Here is a 7873-nt window from a genome sequence, read left to right on the forward strand (position 1 = left end):
GCTAAGGGGACAGAGATTGGAAGGCTGCCATTTTCATTCCCATCCTCTAAAGCTGCGTGGAAAGCATTCAGGGAACAAAAGCTACATAGAACAAATTGGAACAGATTATTTAGCCTGGCCCCATGGCAAGGGCAGTGCCATTCTGCCCAGGGCAAAGACACTTGAGAATCAACGCAACAGGGCCCTACCCCAGAAGATCAAGAAGAACATCCAGCCAAGACCAAGTTTACTGATCATTGAGAACTACAGAAGAATGTTAGTGATATAGAAGACCAAATGATAGAGAATAAAAGAGCTGAGAAAAAGAGAGATAAACAACTACTGGATCATAAAGGGAGATTTTGAGAGATAAGAAATACCATAAGGTTAAACAATATTAGAATAATTTAGATCCTAGAAGAAGAGGAAAGAGAGAGAGGTGCAGAAGGTATATTGGAGTAAATTATAGTGGAGAACTCCCTAACCTGGGGAAAGAAATAGACACCCAAGTCCAAGATGCACAGAGAACCTGCCTCAAAATCAATAAAAATAGGTCAACACCCTCACATATAATAGTGAAACTTGCAAATCTCAGAGACAAAAGAAAATCCCAAAAGCAGCTCAGGACAAGAGGTCTGTAGCTTACAAGGGTAGAAATATTAGACTGGTAGCAAACCTATCCAGAGAGATATGCCCAAGGCCAGAAAGGACTGGCATGGTATATTCAGTGTGCCAAATGAAAAGAAACATGCAGCCAAGAATACTTTATTCAGCCAGGATGTCATTCAAAATAAAAGGAGAGAAAAACTTCCAGAGCAAACAGAAACTAAAAGAATTTGTGATCACCAAACCAGCCCTACAAGAAATTTTAAAAAGAATCTCTGCTAAGCAGAGAGCCCAAAAGTAACACAGACTGGAAAATAACAGAGATAATATACAGAAACAGTCACTTTACAGGTAATACAATGGCACTAAATTCATATCTTTCAATAGTTACTCTGAATGTAAATTGGGTTAAATGCCCCAATCAAAAGACGCAGGGTATCAAATTGAATAAAGCAAGACCTATCGATATGCTATCTGCAAAAGACTCATTTTAGACCCAAAGACACCTCCAGATTAAAAGTGAGGGGGTGGAAAACCATTTATCATGCTAATGGACATCAAAAGAAAGCTGAGGTAGCAATCCTTATATCAGATAAATTAGATTTTAAACCAAAGACTGTAATGAGAGATGAGGAAGGACAATATATCATAATTAAAGGGTCTGTCCAATAAGATCTAATAATGGTCAATATTTATGTCCCTAACATGGGACCAGCCAATTAAATAAGTCAATTAATAACACAATTAAAGAAGTACATGGATAATAATACAATAATAGCAGGGGATTTCAACACCCCACTCACTGCAATGGACAGATCATCTAAGATTAACAAGGAAACAAGGGCTTTGAATGACACAATGGACCAGATGGACTTCAAAGATATATTCAGAGCATTCCATCCTAAAGGAATAGAATAAATATTCTTCTTGAGTGCCCATGGAATATTCTTCAGAATAGATCACATACTGGGTCACAAATCAGGTCTCAACTGGTACCAAAATGTTGAGATCATTCCCTGCATATTTTCAGACCACAAAACTTTAAATCTGTAACTCAATCACAGGAGGAAATTTGGAAAGAATTCCAAAAACATGGAGGCTAAAGAGCATCCTACTAAAGAATGAATGGGTCAACCAGGAAATTAAAGAAGCATTTTTTTTTAAATCATCAAAACAAATGGAAATGGAAACAAAATTATTCAAAACCTTTGGGATACAGCAAAGGCGGCCCTAAGAGGGAAGTATATAACACTACAAGCCTTTCTCAAGAAGCAAGAAAAGGCTCAAATACACATCCTAACCTTACACGTAAAGGATCTGGAGAAAGAACAGAAAATAAAGCTTAAACCCAGCAAGAGAATACAAATAATAAAGATTAAAACAGAAATCAATGAAATAGAAACCAAAAGAACAATAGTATAGATCCACAAAACTAGAAGCTTGTTCTGTGAAAGAATTAATAAGATCAATAAACCTCTGGCCAGACTTATCCAAAAGAAAAGGGAAATGGCTGAAATCAATAAATTCATGAATGAAAGGGAAGAGATCAAGACTAACATAAAGGAAATAGAAACAATTATTAGAAATTATTATCACAAAGAGGAAAAGATGGCAGAGCAGTAAGGGACCCTATTCCAACCGGTCCCTGGAATTGAGCTGGATATCTACCAGACCATTCTGAAAACCCACGAAATTAGCCTGAGATGTAAGAAGATCTGGATCTCTACAAACAGAATATAGCAGGCGGTTGGTTTCGAGGTAAGAAGTGGGGAGACTTGATTCTGTGGGCAGATATCGGAGGATAAATGGCAACAGGAGGGAGCCTGGCCATGGGGATCCTACATCATTGGTGAGCCATAACCTACCACGGGTATGTGCTATGGCGAGTGCTGTGAATTGTGCAAGACTGTTGAATCACAGATCTGTACTTGTGAAACAAATAATGCAACATATGTTAAAAAAAAAAAGAGAAAAGAAGATAGCAAGAGGAGAGGATGAAGGGGAGTAAGTCAGAGGGGGAACGAACCATGAGAGACGATGGACTCTGAAAAACAAACTGAGGGTTCTAGAGGGGAGGAGGAGGGGGGGATGGGTTAGCCTGGTGATGGGTATTAAAGAGGGCACATTCTGCATGGAGCACTGGGTGTTATGCACAAACAATGAATCATGGAACACTACATGAAAAACTAATGATGTAATGTATGCTGATTAACATAACAATAAAAAAATAAATGGTGCTGGGAAAACTCGACAGCCACATGCAGAAGAGTGAGACTGGAACATTCTCTGACACAATACCAAAAGATATACTTAAAATGCAAGAAAGACTTAAACGTGAGACAGGAGTCCATCAAAATCCTGGAGGGGAACACAAGCAATAACTTCTTCGTCATCAGTCACAGCAAATTCTTGCAAAGCACGTCTCTAAAGGCAAGGGAAAGAAAAACAAAAATGAACTTTTGGGACTTCATCAAGATAAGAAGCTGTTAAAAGCAAAGGAAACAGTCAGCAAAACTAAAAAGCAACCTATGAAATGGGAAAATATATTTGCAAATGACATAATAGATAAAGGGCTGGTATCCAAGATCTATAAAGAACTTCTCAAACTCAACACCCAAAAACAAATCATCCAGTCAAAAAATGGACAGAAGACAGGCACTTCTCCAAAGAAGACATGCAATGGCTAACAGACACATGAAAAAAATGTTTCCCCTTCTGTTTATCGTCTGATATCTGTCTACAGAATCATGACTTTGTCCTTCATACCTCACGACCGCCGGAGATTGTCTGCTTGTAGAGATCCAGATATATATTCTTACATCTCAGGCTGATTTTGTGGGTGTTCAGAATGGTTTGGTAGATATCCAGTTAAGTTCAGGGGACCAGTTGAAATAGGGTCCCCTACTCCTCTGTCATCTTGCCCCTTCAGTAGCTCTTAAACAGTGAGCTCAGTTGTAAAAGGAGAGATGGACTGTTTTTGTTGTTTGGTTGCTTTTTAATTATATGATTGTAATGAATTGAGAATGTGTTAAAGTCCCTCTAAAATGTTGATTCTTAATACATTTGGGTTTTAACAATTTATTAAGTTTTTATAGTTAGAATAAAAAATGCTAAACCTTCAGTAACATTGGGTTACATGGCTATAAACCTTTGGTATGAGCACAGACACTGAAGCAGTATTATGCAAAGTGCCTTTTTTATAGGGGCATATAGGATTTACTATGTAAAGCACCTAGAACTTTGGCTGGCATACAGAAAATGATGAATAAATCTAACATTAGCTTGATACCTTACACAAGTTCACATTAGAAAAATCTTTGTTTTACCCTAAAATCAACACTAAATCAAATTAATCTCACCTTGTGACCTAATCCTAACTAACCTCACCATGTGACCTTTTTCTCCCCAGTAACCAAACGTACCCAAATGCATCATTCCAGATCAAGTTCAACTTCTGAAAAACATTAGATATCTCTTCTTCTTTCTTGTGCAGAAAAAAATGGGGATCATTTTGGAATTAGAATGCTCAGGGAAACATTAATGAAATATATGTAATCACATCATAAATGTACAAAAATCACAATGATACATGTATATTTCTGATTGAAAAAGACCCAGGAAATACGCTATGGGGTCACACACATATTTTAAAAATAGATGTTGAAATTTTCAGAAAGGGAAAGAAGAGGAACTACTATCTGAAGGGCATCTGATGTCTCAAAACATGGTGAATTTGAGAAGACAAAGGAGAAATGTCTTTCAAATTCAGAAGGAAACTGGTTATTAACTTTGAATTCTCCTCCAAGCCAAACTAGAAATCAAATATAAAGGTAAAGTGAAAATACTTTACACATACATGGACCAAAAACATCAACATGCTATGAAGTTATATTAAGAAGCTCTGTGAAGATGTGCTTTAGCAAAATGAGATGAAGCCTGATATCTTATGAGTGGTGGCCTCAATCAGGAGACTGACTGGAGACTATCAAATCTCAATTGATAATATCTAAAGTTGGGAAACCAAAAAATAACTGCACTAGCATTAATTTAGACATGCATCATAAATACAGAATAAATAGCTAAAATAATTTTAAGTGATTGGTTTTGGGCAGCAAGACTAGAAGAGGAGAGATTGGAGGGAGATTATTATTTTTTTAATTATAATCCTTTTAGAAGCATTTGAAGTTCAAATTCTGTACATGAGTACTCAATAAAAATAAAAACTGGGCGCCTGGGTGGCTCAGTTGGTTAAGCGACTGCCTTCGGCTCAGGTCATGATCCTGGAGTCCCAGGATCGAGTCCCGCATCCTCCCGCTCAGCGGGGAGTCTGCTTCTCTCCCTGACCCTCTTCCTTCTCGTGCTCTGTATCTCTCATCTCTCTCTCAAATAAATAAATAAAATCTTTAAAAAAATAAAATAAAAAAAAAAAACTATATTAAGTTTTAGTCTGTGAAAAAATACATGTTTATTGTTATACAAGTCTCTAATTTTATATTTGGTATTACCAGGAGGTAATATAATTATATATGATAGATCAATTTATACTCCTAATAATATTATTCATAAAATTCAAACTCAATTCCATATGGAAACTTTTATTATTTCCTGTGCATCTGGCACTATCCAAAAGAATTGTTATAGTCAATGAACTTTATGCTCACAAAACTCTACACATGCATCTCTTTTTATACATGGTCAAAGGAAATAAAAGTTAATTAACAAATACGAGATCACTAAAAAATGGTGAAGTCAGGGAAAAAGTCCATTTGCTCTGGATCCTAAGTGATAATTTTTCTATAAGTAACAATTACTAAATTCTGAACTGGGATTTCATCACAGCAATTGTTAAATTCTCAATCTGGTGCAGATAAATAAAGGATTATGAAACTGAATTATATTTGTGTTTACTTTTTTTTAAGGGAACATACTTGTTTAATTGGGGCACTTGAAGGACAATGGAATAATTGTGCTACTGTGTACCTAAGGGAATAGAGAGGCAAACAAGGGACATTTACTCTGAGGACAGTGCAGGTGGAATTGTAATTTGTCACAAGTCTGTTTGATAAAGAGATTTTGTGTTACTATTTAGCCTCCTTAATTTGTTGTAATGTATGGCCCTGACAACAAGGAAAGATGAATCACTCTGGATACTTTCATGCATAACAGTTTCATTCATGTAAATAGTTTCCTGGTGATATCTTGAGGAAAAAGTAATAAAAGGTAATCATTTCTATATAGTATTTCAGAAAAAATAGATTTACTTGATACCAAAATTTAATTGAATGATAGGCTTTATGGTGACCAAAATATTGTTTGGCTTAGGTGAATAGTTACTTTATTCAACATCATCAGCCTTGCCTTTGCAACACAATGAAAAGTAAAGTTACAAAATAACATGTTTATATATTTAATTCAGTATAAATATTAGTAAAATTAAGAAATACTTTTAAATACCAGATTTATGTATTTATCACATGTCTGATGCCATATATTCTTTAGAAATATTTGATAACAAGAGAAAGTAAAACTGGGCTAAAACAATGTTTAAATTAAGTTTTATATAAATATATTTGATATTGCTAGACTAAGGGATAAAATGCAATTGATACATTGTAAAATGAGCAGGGTACCAAAATGGATAAAGAGTAGGTCTAAGTATATTTGTAAGCTCTACCCAGGGTATTGAATTCAGGAGAGAATGGAAAGATGGATCAATAGGAACATTGGAACTGACTGTTCTTCTGGGGCTGTTTCATCACCTCCAGGCCCCCAAGGTTCTCTTCACTCTCATCTTCCTGGTTTTTCTTGCAGCCCTTGGTGGTAATGTTATGATGATGATTCTTATTTGGATTGATTCTCGCCTCCATACGCCTATGTATTTCCTTTTCAGTCAACTCTCCTTAATGGATCTCTTATATAGCTCTAGTTTTGTTCCCAAAATAGCCATTGACTTTTTGTCTGGAAGAAACAGCGTTTCATATATTGGTTGTGGAATTCAGCTTTTCCTCTTCATGACTCTCATGGGAGCAGATTGTCTTCTTCTGGCAGTAATGGCTTATGACCACTATGTAGCTATATTACTCAGTTCTCATGTGTCCTGTAGTCTGTGCTTTCATGGTGACTGGCACTTGGCTGGGTGCACTTCTCAATGCCTTGATCCATATTATCTATACTCTGAGTATCCCTTACTGTGCCTCCAGAGAAATCCATCATTTCTTTTGTGAGATCCCAGCACTCCTGAAACTTGTTTGTGCTGACACTTCTCTTTATGAAAATGTTTTTTTGTCAGTGGTGTTCTTTTTCTCCTTTTTCCAATATCTGCCATATGGCCTCGTATGGGCAAATCCTTTACACTATTTTGAGATTAAGATCAAATTTTGGGATGAGTAAAGCTTTGGCAACCTTTTCTTCCCATATGATTGTGGTGTCTTTCTTCTATGGAACAGTCATCATCAAGTATTTCCTCCCCAAATCCTATCATACTGCTGAGCAGGACAAAGTAGTCTCGGTCTTCTACACCATTCTTTTTTTTTTTTTTTAAAGATTTTATTTGTTTATTTGAGAGAGAGAATGAGATAGAGAGAGCATGAGGGGGGGAGGGTCAGAGGGAGAAGCAAACTCCCTGCTGAGCAGGGAGCCCGATGCGGACTCGATCCCGGGACTCCAGGATCATGACCTGAGCCGAAGGCAGCCGCTTAACCAACTGAGCCACTCAGGCGCCCTCGGTCTTCTACACCATTTTTACACCCATGCTCAACCCCCTCATCTACAGTCTACGAAACAAGGATGTGACTGGAGCTCTCAGGAAAGTGCTGGGAAAATAATTACCTTAATAAATTGATAAATGTTTATAACAGGACACGAAAGGATGGACCTTGGTTGCAGAGAGATATTACTGTAACAGAGGAATGCAATATAAAGCAAGCAAATGCTACTTTTATATAGACACCTCGTGGCCAAACCTCTTCACCCTATCCTTGGCACACTGCTAGTGGAGCTGGCCACTCCTCTCTCTTGTGCTTCATATGATGTTTCAAATGTACTAAGCAAAATGCTACAAGTCAGAAACCTGCCAGTCAGCAATCAACATAAAACACAGTTAGCCTAGTGATGGGTATTAAAGAGGGCACGAATTGAATGGAACACTGGGTGTTATACACAATTGATCATGGAACACTACATCAAAAACTAATGATGTAATGTATGGTGATTAACATAACATAATAAAAAACACACAGCTGTCTTTATTGTCTTTATTTTTTTATTAAACAAGAGAAAAAAATGTGGA

At 36.7% G+C, this 7873-nt stretch overlaps 1 pseudogene; it reads left to right on the forward strand.

The window, feature by feature from the left end:
• The first annotated feature begins 6283 nt into the window (after positions 1-6283).
• Positions 6284-7409, forward strand: LOC113929815 (annotated as a pseudogene).
• The last annotated feature ends 464 nt before the right edge of the window (positions 7410-7873 follow it).

Source organism: Zalophus californianus, chromosome 5, assembly GCF_009762305.2.
Source record: "Zalophus californianus isolate mZalCal1 chromosome 5, mZalCal1.pri.v2, whole genome shotgun sequence".
NCBI classification, from domain to species: domain Eukaryota; kingdom Metazoa; phylum Chordata; class Mammalia; order Carnivora; family Otariidae; genus Zalophus; species Zalophus californianus.